This window comes from Bombus vosnesenskii, unplaced genomic scaffold (genome assembly GCF_011952255.1).
Source record: "Bombus vosnesenskii isolate JDL3184/JDL3185 unplaced genomic scaffold, Bvos_JDL3184-5_v1.1 scf7180000016262, whole genome shotgun sequence".
NCBI lineage: Eukaryota > Metazoa > Arthropoda > Insecta > Hymenoptera > Apidae > Bombus > Bombus vosnesenskii.
Genome location: NW_022884331.1, coordinates 1,495,789 through 1,509,943, shown reverse-complemented (window position 1 = coordinate 1,509,943; position 14,155 = coordinate 1,495,789). Strand labels below are relative to the sequence as shown.

General features: G+C 30.1%; 1 protein-coding gene across 1 annotated transcript in view; it reads right to left on the bottom strand.

The window, feature by feature from the left end:
• The window catches only part of LOC117241997 (serine-rich adhesin for platelets), a 132,505-nt gene that overhangs the window by 115,692 nt on the left and 2,658 nt on the right, over positions 1-14,155 (bottom strand). The gene's annotated exons all lie outside the window — the stretch shown is intronic.

The window sequence follows — 14,155 nt, the reverse complement described above, 5'->3', positions numbered from 1 at the left end:
AATCCACGTTGGTAAATCATGCGATTCTTGCACGAATCGCGGGAAAATTACGACTGGAGATCCGCCATCAACCACGTGACAAACGCTGAAAGCACGTGCCCCGCATCAATTATGCTCGAAGTCGAAGTCGAAACCAGTGAACAGTCCCATCCCGAGAAGGAATTCCACGGAAAGTGACTCGCTTCTTTTCGAATAAAAATACAAGAGCGATCGCATTGCGGCTCGGTTTCGCAATTGTGAAGAGAGAGATACAGAAAAAAAGATAATAAACGTGTTGCATTTAACTGGGAACGAAGTAAGAAAAATGAAACGCGCCATCGAGTTAATCGGTTCAGATGTACAGTATAGCAGAGGAAAAGAAGACCTAGAACGATACTGAAACTCAATTGTCACGGTGTAATACGTGTAACGTAATTGATATTGCGAAGACAATATGGTTGACACCGATCTAAGGAATAAATAGAATGTATATACTTAATTTAATTTAATCTAAATTAATTTAATTTAAGTTTTATCACATTTGGGCTTTATTTTCAAACCTTTGATTCAGTGATACGATATTTCCGTTCTCTATTCGAAGCAGAATAAATTAATTAAAAGGCATTACAGATTTTCCATCTGAAAATCACAGGAAATATATTACTTAAACGCGATAAGATCATTTTTTTATTTTAATGCTATCCAATATCTAGAAAGAAATATGTACTTAATAGGTATAACATATGTAGTTGAAAAGGTAAATAATTTATGGAATTCAAAAAATTAAAAAATGGTTGATAAGTTCATAAGACTTTGTAAAGAATCAAAAACATTGCAAACATTAGAATTCATATTTTTTAAATGTACAGGAGAATAGAAAAAATACAAACTTAATGTAAAAACCAAATAGATCTTTTTGTTTATTTAAAAACTATTGTATCATTTTAAACGTGCAAATAATAAAATTGTCTAAAGAGCGCTGTTTCGATTGGCTAGATCTCGGATTCGTGACCAAAGATTCGCGAGTTCGAGCCTCTGCAGCTCGATTTATTCGTGTTGTACACTGTATGTATTACAGCACTATGCACGTACAGTGCTTATTTCAACGCGGTACATAAATTTGAATCTATTGGTTCGGAATCCATCTAAAACCATAGATCACGTTTACAGTCACAGTCACAAAAACCCATTGTACCAAAACCAGTCGCTAATAACACTGACAGTTGATGCGACTTAAAATAAATTTATACATATATATCGACATGTAACATACACGTAACATATATATATAATATATATATATTATGTTCTTCTTCTGTATTCATTTATAACTATCACAAGTTTGAATTGAGCAAAATATGACATTTATACATATATATCAACATGCAATATACATGTAACATATATATATTAACAATTATATAAATATATATTATGTTCTTCTTCTGTATTCATTTATAACTATCACAAGTTTGAATTGAGTAAAATATGAAAATAGAAATATAATTTGTGTTTATTCTATTGAATAAAAGTGTTATTTAATGTAATAAAGTAGGAACCGCTTATCGAGAGTGTACATGTACACATGTATAAACATAGGAATATGAATTACCACTTTCAATAAACGAATAGTCATGGCAAATATTTTTAAATAAAATTCATGTTTCACAATAAATCAACTATTCATATACATATAGTTATTCAAGATACAGTGACAGATTACATCAATGAATAATAAAGAGTATTGAATACAAAAATAAAACGAACGATAATTGATAGGAGCGTTTCGTAGGTAACTAAATTGGTTGGTTTACGATGAGATCTCGGGTGAGTTAGAATAACTCACAGCAACAATAAACACCTTGAACAACTTTTAGACCAGCGAAGTATACGAAATGTAAGAGAGCCGAGGATTACAACAGGTTTACTTAGAACCTTTTCTTATATGTGCATCTGACCTCATCTTTGGCACCTTCGCGACAAGAATCCTGGAAAATATATATGTTGTACAAGACAAAAACCGAAAAAGATGAAGAGAGAAAGAGGTACATTACAAAATCGGAGTAAGGACAGAGATTACTCATGAGATTTCGTAATCGTTCTCCCGTAACGATTAGCATTAATAAAATTAAGAAATTGCAATATACAAATTCAATCACTTTATTTTATTTTATTACCATAGAATTTTTCTAGGATAGAATAGAAAACTTTTGAAAATATTGTATATTTACACTATTTAAGGAAAATTACACAAATAAGTTCCTACGCAGATTAATTACGAAATTCTAACCTCTGTCTACTGAAAAATATATATTATTAATTTTTTATACTTCGGTCTTTGCTTCCACGCAAAAAAGAAAATTATAATTAATTACAGTTTTTTGTTTATTAAGAACACAAGCTGATAATAATTGTAAATAGACTGATTTTGTTATGCATTTATGGGAGATCCAATCCTTCAGAAAACTTATAAATTTTTTTTCCAATTTATCGGTGAAGATAGTTCAATTTTTTTTATAATAAAGAAACAAATAAAGGAAGTTTGTAAAATATATAAATACTTTAGTATATCAGAGATCCAGAACTCTTGAATCAATAAAATAGAAACAGATAACTACAACAAAATAATCAGCCACATTAAAAATATCATGTGCATTCAGTTAAGTAGTTAAATAAATGTACAAAATTTACAAAGTAAAGTTATAATATTTAGAGAGGGAGAAACAAATTTCTACTTGGGTTCTATTTCTTTAATCGCATCCTTAAAAAGGCATGAATTTATATAAAAATATGCAGTCTATTTATAAATAAATTATGTAATATAATGCAATTCCAATAATGTATGCATATATATAGATATGTAGTAACGATCGTATAAAATAAGACTCAAAAAGGTATGAATAACAAGCATGTAACCTTCGGGTCACACGTTAGACAATAATATGACATTGTACAGCATTACAAATGAAAAACGCCAGACACTTTTTCATCCTCGTGGAGGGAAAAGAAGAACAAACGAAGAATTTACTGTCAACTCGAGCAATCTTCCACAACTGCCCTCGATCACGCTATATTTCCTGAGAAGAATCGTTGCCAAGGGCTTTTGCAAATAATGCATCGCCAACGATTATGAATTGCTACAACAAAGAAAAGTACATATTGCGAAGACGTGGATGACGATGATGGCAATGGCAAGTGGCAAGCCACCTTGGCAAGTCGGTCGGTAAAGACGGTATATCCCCTTCGTGTCGCGTCGCCGCGATGTCTGCAGCAGCGGAAAGTAGTTGCCACACACTATACGCCACCTCTTCTACCATTTTGTTACTCATCGTTAGAACTTAGAATTTAGAACAAGACGATTTACTTCGGCCGGCACTAACGTATTCAACAGAGACAGATGTATGTATATATAGTATAATATAAAATAATCATAAAAGTCATAGACGTAAATACTAGAACACTAACGAATTAATGGTAACAATAAATGTATGTATTAGATTGATCGGCAAACTCTATCATTCTTCTTTCCTCTTTTCTTCTTTCTTTCTTTAACGTTATTGTTGGCATGGAAAGGCGGATACTTATTTGCATAATCTTTTTTAACAACTTTTTTTATTTTTCATTTTTTCGTAAAAATATCACAAAACTGCTCTAGATATCCAGACTGGATATTATTAAATCTTATTCGAAATTTATGCAGAAATTTTTAATATTAAAGCTTCGAATGTACTTATACACTCTGCGCATTCTTTAAATTTAAACTTTTGTATGTACCTTTTGTACATTTCAAATTTAAATTGTTTAGCATTACTTGTTCGATAGTTATCAATCACAGCATCTTGGTAATAATAATAGCGAATAGGAAAGTAGTTAATTGTCTTAAATTAGGTCTGCAGTAATTCGTATAGAACCGAATATTTCTGGATCGTGAGAAGAAAATACTGTTTTTATCTTAGTAAAATACACTAAATTTTAGCGTATCTTAAAATTAGTGCTCTAATGTGATATACAAAAAGAAAGAAATATACTTATTGTTTAATAACCTGTTGAAATATCCTGCATAAGTATATATAACATTGTAAAAGGATTAAATCCCTGATTTAGCACTCAGTACCCGTCGATTTTAGATATCACCATGTACTTAAAATGATTTGGATAATATTCGTATCGATTTAAAAGAACAGTTTCCGTCTAACTCACAGTTGAAAAATTACACATGCCGACAATAAGCAATTTTCCAAACAAAATTTTCGCAAGCTTTGATCGATACGAATTCGACAATGACAAATTATTTATTGGATATTATATTTTAAAAATCTATTTTATCGCATCATAATATATTACAATGCATAGTTGTAATGATCAAAAGGAAAAATATTGCTTTTTAAATATTATCCTGTCGAAGAAAAGCAAAAACTCGAATACTTTTGAGTGGTAAAAGTTAAAAGCATAATCATCGAACAATTTTCTAGTATCAACTTTTCCATTCAATTACAAAGAATGCGAGATTTGATTTTAAAAATGCAGTAACGATAATATATATCATTCAGAAATGATAAGGACGCAAAACATGATAAGAGTGGAAATGCAACCTGCAAAAAGTAGTTAAATGTACTGACATATACAATATATATATATATTGTTCAAAAGAAGCGTATTTATAAAATTCTGTATTACAACTCGCAATTTGCAACTGTACGATTAGAGACATTTTAAAATGATTACACGTGTTGGATTTGACTATTCGCGTCTACTGAATAACGGAAATTGTTAGAATATATTATGTACATAACAACAGTTGAAATATTTACTAATTGTATAATCTTTTTTTTTTTTTTCATTAATCGAACGAGAAAAAGTGAAGTCTCTGACGTCACAGACCGAGCAGACAGACACGGTTTAGACCTCGGCGGGACACGAGGCTCAAATCTCCACCATTTTACCCTAGTATGCTGTTTCTTGACGGAAAACTTATTTCGAATTATGGCTTTCGGGTAATCCAGCCTCAGCCTGCAATCTACAATGTAGAGTCTAGGATCTAGAACGACCTGGGTCCGAATTCGTCTCATATCATGAGATTTCTTTTCATTTGTTTCCAATTTTGCTAAGGAAAATAATGTTTGAAAAGTCATTGTAATCTTTACCGCCTTAAAAATTTCGTGTCCTATCGTTTACGTAATTCAATAATTGTTTAATTACAAATATATCGTGTTTGGGCTTATTTTTATTAGTATAATCTAGGAAATCCAGTATTTTTATTAACATCTAATAAAAATATTGTAATTATTACTTGAACGCCTGACATTATCCCTTTGATCTGGTGCCAACTGCTTATTGCTTACGCATGTCATCGTAATCATGTATCGTTGATCATGCCATCTTCTAATTGTAAGAAGATCATGCAACATTGTTCCTGAAAGGGCACTACGCCTAATTTCTCTTCTACTGCCACTTTTTCGTCCTAGAGCCTAAAATCTAGGGACCAGAAACTAGGGACTTCACATTTGCTCAGTTAAACTTATAGATCAGTGAAGCTAGGTACGTCATACGGCACGTACTGTTCGATAAGAAATACACTGTTGAATACATTCCTAATGTAAGTCAAGCGATGACGTATTGTCGTATCGCATATAACATTTAGAATGACACACTTCTATGATTACAAAATACGTGTTTTTGTTACTTTATGCGTGACAAAGGAATTATTTGATAGATATGATTTTCTTCGGAAATGAAGCAAAAATCTCTATAAAATATGGAACTTCTTACGTTAGTTTATTTAAATATGTATTTTTCATATCTTCAATTTTTTGTTCTACGAAACCTGTTCTACGAAAATTTTATAGTTTTACTTCTGACGATGATGTAACTGTTTTTAAATATAACATTCATCACTATGATGAAATTTGTTTCATTTTATATAATATCGTAAAAAAGAAATAGAACTCATCCAACTTTTTATGTAATGGAGTTAGTTGATAATAAATATATTGACAAGTTGTATGTGTATAATATGTTGCTAAGTAACAATATTAATATATATAAATAGAAACATACAAAAAATGATATTTCGGTTAATAAAATTAAATACAATATCCCATATTTTAATCTACTAAAAAGAAAAAATATATTCGTAAAAATAAACTATACGAGGTTACGAGTTATTAAACAAGTCTAGATAATTATATACTATTTTATATTGTTATACATATATATATTATATGTTAAATATTGAATTATATATTAAAGATATGAAAAATGTAATGTTTCACAATTAAGATATAAAAATTACTTATTATCAGAGATCTCTCTAGCTTCGTTTAACTAACGGAAGAAAAACTGCACAATCTATCCGGTCTTAATGCAGAAATAGTTTTTGCAAATATGTATATACATATATTATTTCTTATGTCATTTGTAATGTCTATTCTATCTAAGTATTTCATCATTAAACGTCTCTAATAGTAGAGACATACATACATGTGTTACCCGTAAATGTGTGTAGATACACTACACATACATATGTTTCAAACAATTTCATACATAGAGAGGCATCAATCTGTACTACCATATATATGAAATGTCAGAATTTTCTTTTCATTGTGAGTCAAATTTTGACATCTTTTAAAACTTCATCATTATAATTATAATATTTCATCGCTTTTGATCGCTTCGTGTTATAACATTTTATATAATATGAAAAAGAGATAGGGATACACGGAAATAATCAAAATAATATCACGTAACAATTAATAAAACACTGCAAGTGAAATAAATTTTAGTTCGAAATAACACAAGTTATCTGAATATTTTTTTAACGATACATCTTTTCTTATATTTATTTTCTGACAGATAAAACTAATCGAAATATTGCATTATATAAAATTTGTCAACCATCTTCGTATATACTGACTTCGTATATATGAATGAATACTAATATAGTAGCTACATTAATTATAAGTACTACAGTATGAAATATTCCACAGCATTAAACACTAAAACTTCTTTGTATATATTCAGCCTTAAACCCCCTATTCAATCCTCTAATCAGAGGATCCTTTAACTCGAAATTTCTATAATCATAAATAGACTGCAGATTTATATGCATTTATGAGAAACTGAAAGCTGCAGAACGCACGAAATGCACATAATACTCAAAAATATATAAAATATACTCATTAATGAATGAAACAAATTTTTGCCTACAACATAGAGTGCATGGAACATAGGATGCATTTCTGCTATTCCTAAAAATTAAATTAATTTGCATAAATATCTACAGCACAATCATGAAATTGAAAGTAATAAAGATGAATCAATTTGAAATAGGTCGATTTAAAATTCTTCTAAATATAGCTATGATATAATTTATTTACGGCAGAAATAGAGAAAATGCGGGATCTCTAAATAAAGAAATTATTATGTCTAAGAAATTGATAATCCAAGTTACGAGTTAGCAGATTGAATTGAAAAACATCCATAAGAAGCATCGCTGTGTTAAACAAAGTCAAAATATTCTTTTCACCTGCATAACTTAATTTGATTCATTCCCACCGTTACATGATCTAGAATCTAAAATCTAGATTTTGTATAGCATAGAAAATGCCTCGATTGTCTCCAGCAATTTGTAAGTCACTCTGCAATACTCTATTTCCAATTTAGCGTAACGTTAATCAAACAACTCTGCTATATATAGGTAAATGCTGTTTAATGAATAATGCTAATAATGAAAGAGAGGAAAAGATCGGATGACGAGCGATATACGATAGTGAGATGAAAACGAATCCAATTTAATTTAAGTTAAAAGCGACACGAATGTGACGAACGCGTTTCTGTCTATACATGGCAGAGCAGACAGTGTCACGTGCATCATCATCACCCAATATAATATAACTGACGTTCATCTTTCTTCTGCAAAAATACCAACCTAATTAACCATCGTGTCTGCTCGACCTTGCAATTAATCGTACTGTTGCGCATGGCTACGTATTCGCTTCCGGCGTAATCCTTGATATATTGCCAATAGAGTTCTTAATTACACACAACCATACCAAATTACGATTTCTACGAGAAATGTAGAGTAAGTGTGCCGTCAAATTATGTTCCAATGCACCTTGCCCAGTAATATGCCGAGTAATTGTTTGAAATGTAATTAGGAAATCGACTAACTCGAATAACTTTCCCGATACTTTGTACACTTTACAGTTTATACAGTCGGGAAAGTTGCAATAAGCTAAGTAAATTAGTTGTTGAATGAGAACACCCCCTTATTATTTCATAATTTCAGTTTTCGGATTGATCAAATTGTTGAAGACATTTGAGTAGATAAATACGAGCTAGAATACACTATAGTTGAAAGTAGTTAACGACTATTTTCTTTTTCTCCATTTGATTCACATATATACCATATTATATATACAATTTTAAGGGAAAAGGTTGTAGTATAGTATAAGGTATAAAAGTTTTGACGTTTCAAAAATAAACGAGTTTAAATTTCAGATTTTTCGTTCATATATAAACTTGGTTATATCTATCAACAAATATGTTTACAGTAAACAACTGCTATATTATATATTTACATAACTTAAATATGTAACAAACCAGAATTTGCTGTGCAATATACATATATATAGCAGTGAAAAAAAGTTTAAGACAACTACCTTCCTGATAGATTATCACACCATATTATAAATACTAAATAACCAACAGTTCGAAGTTGTCCTTACGATTACATGTACACTCACACTCTATGTACGAACGATCATGAGACTTACAAAACGCGAACAATACTTGACAAGACTTTTTTTTTCTTTTTTATTTCATATCGAAAAGTTTTTCGCCGGAAATCCTAGAAGTTCTGGACAGATGGAATATTTAAGTTGCGTGAAAGATGAAGAAAGGTTGTCTCTCCAAATAACTATTATGAGAATTAACACAATCTTCATCAAGAGAACCATTACTTTTTTTTATTACTTGACAAGATGAGTATGAAACGATTCGATAGCTGACATTAATTTAAGGTGAACATTCAAACACAGTAGTGCTTCAAATTAATCGAACAACAATAAGTCTATTTAACATGATATATTAAATTTATAATAATAATTACCAAATTTAAATGAAAATCGTGGATACAGCCAGCAATCTACGCCCAAAGGATGTATAAATTGTAACATCACTACGCAAGAAGAGAAAGACATTTGCTGAAATATAGCAAATATTGTTGGAAGATCTGAGACAGTTTATAAGCAAGTATGGTATCTATAAATGTAGAAAAATATGCTTGCTATTGGGATCAATTAAAAGACTGCTGCATCCACCTCCAAAAAGGATCATTTTCGAACTGCCACTGATTTCTAAAATGAAATTTGTGCTAAAAATAATCTGAACATTTGTCTAAAAGCCGTTCCAAGATATCTTCATAATATTAGCCACAAAGGACGCATATTTCAGAAGAGCACTCAGTTACAAAAATCGAAAACTAGGAATTGCTTTCATTGAAGCACACAAGCACTGGACATTGCAAAATTTGGAAGAAGCGTTAGTTTCTGGTAAATCGAATATTAAAGGGGTGTAATAAAGACATTGTTTCATATTGCTGCACATTTCTTCAAAATAATGAAAGAAGGAGACACACAGATATCAAAACAAAGTATCGCTATAATTTGAAAAAAGAATGCATGAAATTAGTAATGGCATACCTATCACTGACAATATTCTCCGAAGAAAGACAAAGAAATAACATATGAGCCTACTATTTTTGTTTTACCGAATGTTCTTATGAATAAAATTGTCTCGAGGGAAGTAAAAGAGTAGTATGACAAATTATATAACACAAATATAAAATATACAAATTAGTAATACCGACAAATGAATTATATATACAAGATTAGGATTCTAACTTTCTGCAATAGGATATAGAAAGTTACAAAATATACCTCACCCAATCCAATTAAAACGAGACGCAATCATCGGATTAAATGCATAACTTGAGAATCATGAGAATCCGTAGAGAAGACACCGACCTGTGTTCAATTTGTCCTATCAGATCCAACACAAATGAATTTGGATTTGCCATATATGAATAGGCAATAAGAAACATACAAAATTGAATAGAAACATCGATGTACGTACATAGATAGGAACATTCGTTTCGTCATACCGGATACAAGAACTACCGGCTTTCTCAAATCCAATACAAACACCATCGAACAATCAGTCTCAATATACGCATTGCGAAAAGCGCTAATCCCAATAGAGACACCACATCGATCACCCGATAGATACTCTACCAAATTCACCAGTCTCGATACAGACACCATTCGACCTATCGTATCCGATACAGGATACAGACACGAGCAACTCCCACAGATATGATACGCACGCGATCCAACTCATCGAATTTATTTTATGTGCATTTTGTATACGGTTGCATTTTGTAGCAGGGTCACATTCCCATTGCTTTTTGTGGCAGTGGCCTTTTCGACACGGCGAATGCTGTATTGAGTTGTAGTCGGAGATTAACCGAACGTTTTAAAATAGCGGCAGTAAATACGAAATACAGACTACCTTTTTCAAAGTATATTTCTTACATCAGCAACCTGGGATCTCGAATGCTAACTGACCAGGAATACCATAGAGCACGGCGTCAGTGAAACTATGATGTATGAAGGGTATAAATGTCTCGGAATATGGGACGTGTTCTCCAAATCCTAATATAGCTCTGTTAAACTTGATAAGTTTAGAAATGCCTGCATGATACCTAGTAAAGTGGTAATTTTCCACTTTAACTTTATCGTACCTGATGGATCTAGTGTTTTTTGTTATGTCTGTTGAATCGAATTGTATCTGTCTGGAATTTGACGGGCCCGATGGTATCCATAGCGACCATAACGCGTTGAATGGATTTAATATTTATGTCAAGTATGATTAATGTAACCTTCTGCTACTGTAATAAAATGATGAAACATTTAGTATGAGTAATCTAGAAAATAATTACCTCTGTACGTAAAGTATCTCTAACAATAAATACAAATGATTATCTTTGCTGTAAGAAACAAATATCGAATTGTACACTTCTTTTCAGCAGCATCAGATTTTTCACAGATGTAAATGAAGCCTTTTATAGAAGCAAAAATGGATATACAAGCAACTACCAACGATATCACAAATATTTAAAAAATAGCACGATAACGTGTAGGTGATCGTTGCTAACCTAAATTGAAGTGTTTACATTGGGAGTTGGGACAAATCCGATCTATCCGGATAAACGCACATCTACAAAGTACCTAAATAAATGATCTGTACAATCATTTGCATAATTCAACAACATAAAATAATTTCCATAACTAAAAACAAGGTACTTAATCATACTGTTACAAGTATTTCAACCTTTCTCGAAATTTTATAAAATTTACTTCGTCAAATAAAATATATGTGAATTGAAGAGGAAATAGATTAGCGGAATAGATTAGCGGAAAAAATATAAAGTACATCCTACGAATTCCCTCTTATAGAAACAATGTTCAAAATTAAATTTAAATATATAAATTGATTGAAAATGCTAGAAATACCTATACCAAATATTATAAATTCATGTTCGCCGCATAATATTCCTTTAAAATATTACTTTAAACAATGCATATGTTCTAACGAGATTTTTATATTGATATGCTGCTCTCATTATAGTAACAAACAAAAAAGATTTGTAATATTTTAAGAAAAACGTTAAAGAAATACAATTGGGCCGAAAATAACCGAAAAAGGTAGCAATTAAATTATATATAATTTAATTTTCTTATATTTTATGTTCCCACCCAAGAATAAGAAGAAGCGTTATCCATATATGTTATTTATATGAATATATTAACGGTAATTAGCGCGGATAATTAATAGACGGACAGATAAACGGCAATGTTCGACATTATCATATTTATGCGAACAGTTAATTGTAAATGTTTATGAAAATATTTACACACGATCGAGCATGTAATAGCTCGTAAAAAGAAAGTTACAATCGATTTTATTTTGGGAAATAATAGTTATATAGATAACAACTTCTCTTATCATTTTTGGCTGTTACTTGCTATTGCATCTAATTTGAATATTTGAAATATAGTTACTCGCGAAAATATTAACTTACTTTCCATAGAAAACTTTTATGAATGTATCATATTATGTGCATTATACGAAACTTTTTAATGTTTCATTAATGGAATAAAATCTGGATGGAACTGGAATGAGACACGATTATTGTGATTATATTGGTAAAATTTGAAAGCAATCCAATAATGTATACGTAGAAGTGACAAAACGTTCATTGCAAACATACATTTAATAAAAAAATTAATATACTACATGAGTCTTAAACACATAATTAATAGTAAAAATGGTCTCTCTAAATATCATGACTTACTACAATAAATACTCTAGTGAATAACTGACTATTTAAATAATAATCTTTACGAAGTGTACTTGTATGTTTGCAATAAATTAACAAATATCTTATACCTTCTATACACATTATCAGATTTATTTCAAACGTTACTAATATAATCATGATAGTCATATCTCATTACAGCGCTAATAAAACATCATAAAGTTTCGTGTAACACTTGTAATATACCTATGTATATATTTATAAAATGTTTCCATAGGGTGTCCGAATACTTTCGCGAGCCACTATACATATGTGATTTTAATACATCGTTGAAACCATAAGAATCGAAAAGATATGTATCACACGATTAACGTGGACAAGTATATATGTACATACATATGTATACAGAGTGATCCACGCAAATGACGTTAAATTGATTAGTTGAAGATATATTTTAACTTTGATCTTGTAAAAATAACTGTATGAAAAACAAACAGATACATATAGATATAAACACAAGTGTACTGCTACTGTGATATATCTTTCTTTGTTTTTCTTACGAGAAGTTTTACGAAATAAAAGTTCAAATATCTTGTAAACTAATCAATTTCGATCGATGTGATTATTAAGTAAAAGATATTCATTTTTTATATGTAGAAAATAAAAAGATCGTTTGGTATCGATTGCTATATAGAAACATTTATAATTCACTTTAAAAAAATACAGGTAAACGTAAAATCTTCGAAACTCAATCAGAACCATTTCATTTTGCCTAATGACATATCTTTTATTTTCTATCGTTTTAGAGCTACATATATGTATGTAGTTTTGCCAAATTGCACAGAACACTCTGTATAATATAGTAAATGTTTCATTAAAAGTTCGACGTTAAATTTTGTATATACGTAGTACATTAAGAAAAAAAAAGGATCCTGTTTAATACTTCAAAAACTCATAATATTCATTAGAAAGAACAAAAACTAATTAATCGATATGATAATTTCAATCTAAAATGGAAGCTTAATGCTTTCCATTTTCTTCTAAGAAAATTTAATGAGACTGATTTGTTCATACATAACAATCCAATTGAATTACAGCAATGAACAGAAATTATGCGTAATACATAACAGAACGAAAGATAAAATGAATAGATTCTTTACAAATATATATACATACGTATAGTATAGCATGTACAATACTAATGACTATCAGAGATTTTGCATAAATGATATAAATGATAGATTTGTGAGAAAAATATAAAGGGACAGAAGGTTACTACTGTTTATATTGTATAATACGTTACGGTAACTTTTCATTTATGTTGAGTTTCTCATAATAAAAAAATCATGGATGACCTAACTAAATTTTTTCAATTTGTCATAGTCTTTTTTATAATAAGGAAATCACAGTAAAGAAATTAAGAAATTAAATTACAGAATTTTTACCGAAAAATTGTTGATATTCGAACTGTTATAACTTGGTGAGAAAAAATCATATAGCAATTCATTTGACATGATTTTACTCGATATTTTCACTCGATAAGATGAATCATCTCGAAGATGTTTTTACGCTAACAAGCAGTATGAAAATGTAAAGATGGTTTCCTTCCCCGAAGATTTTATAGAACTAAACGCCTCTACAAAATTTAAAAAATTTCTTCACGACTTACATCACCATGAAGAATGAAGATTGAAACCTCTCTTTTACAACGACTCCTTAAAAGTTTATATACGATTTCATGTTGCCGTTTTATTGCGTTTTAAATGAACAGTGTGATGCCGATATTAAAATAGCGAA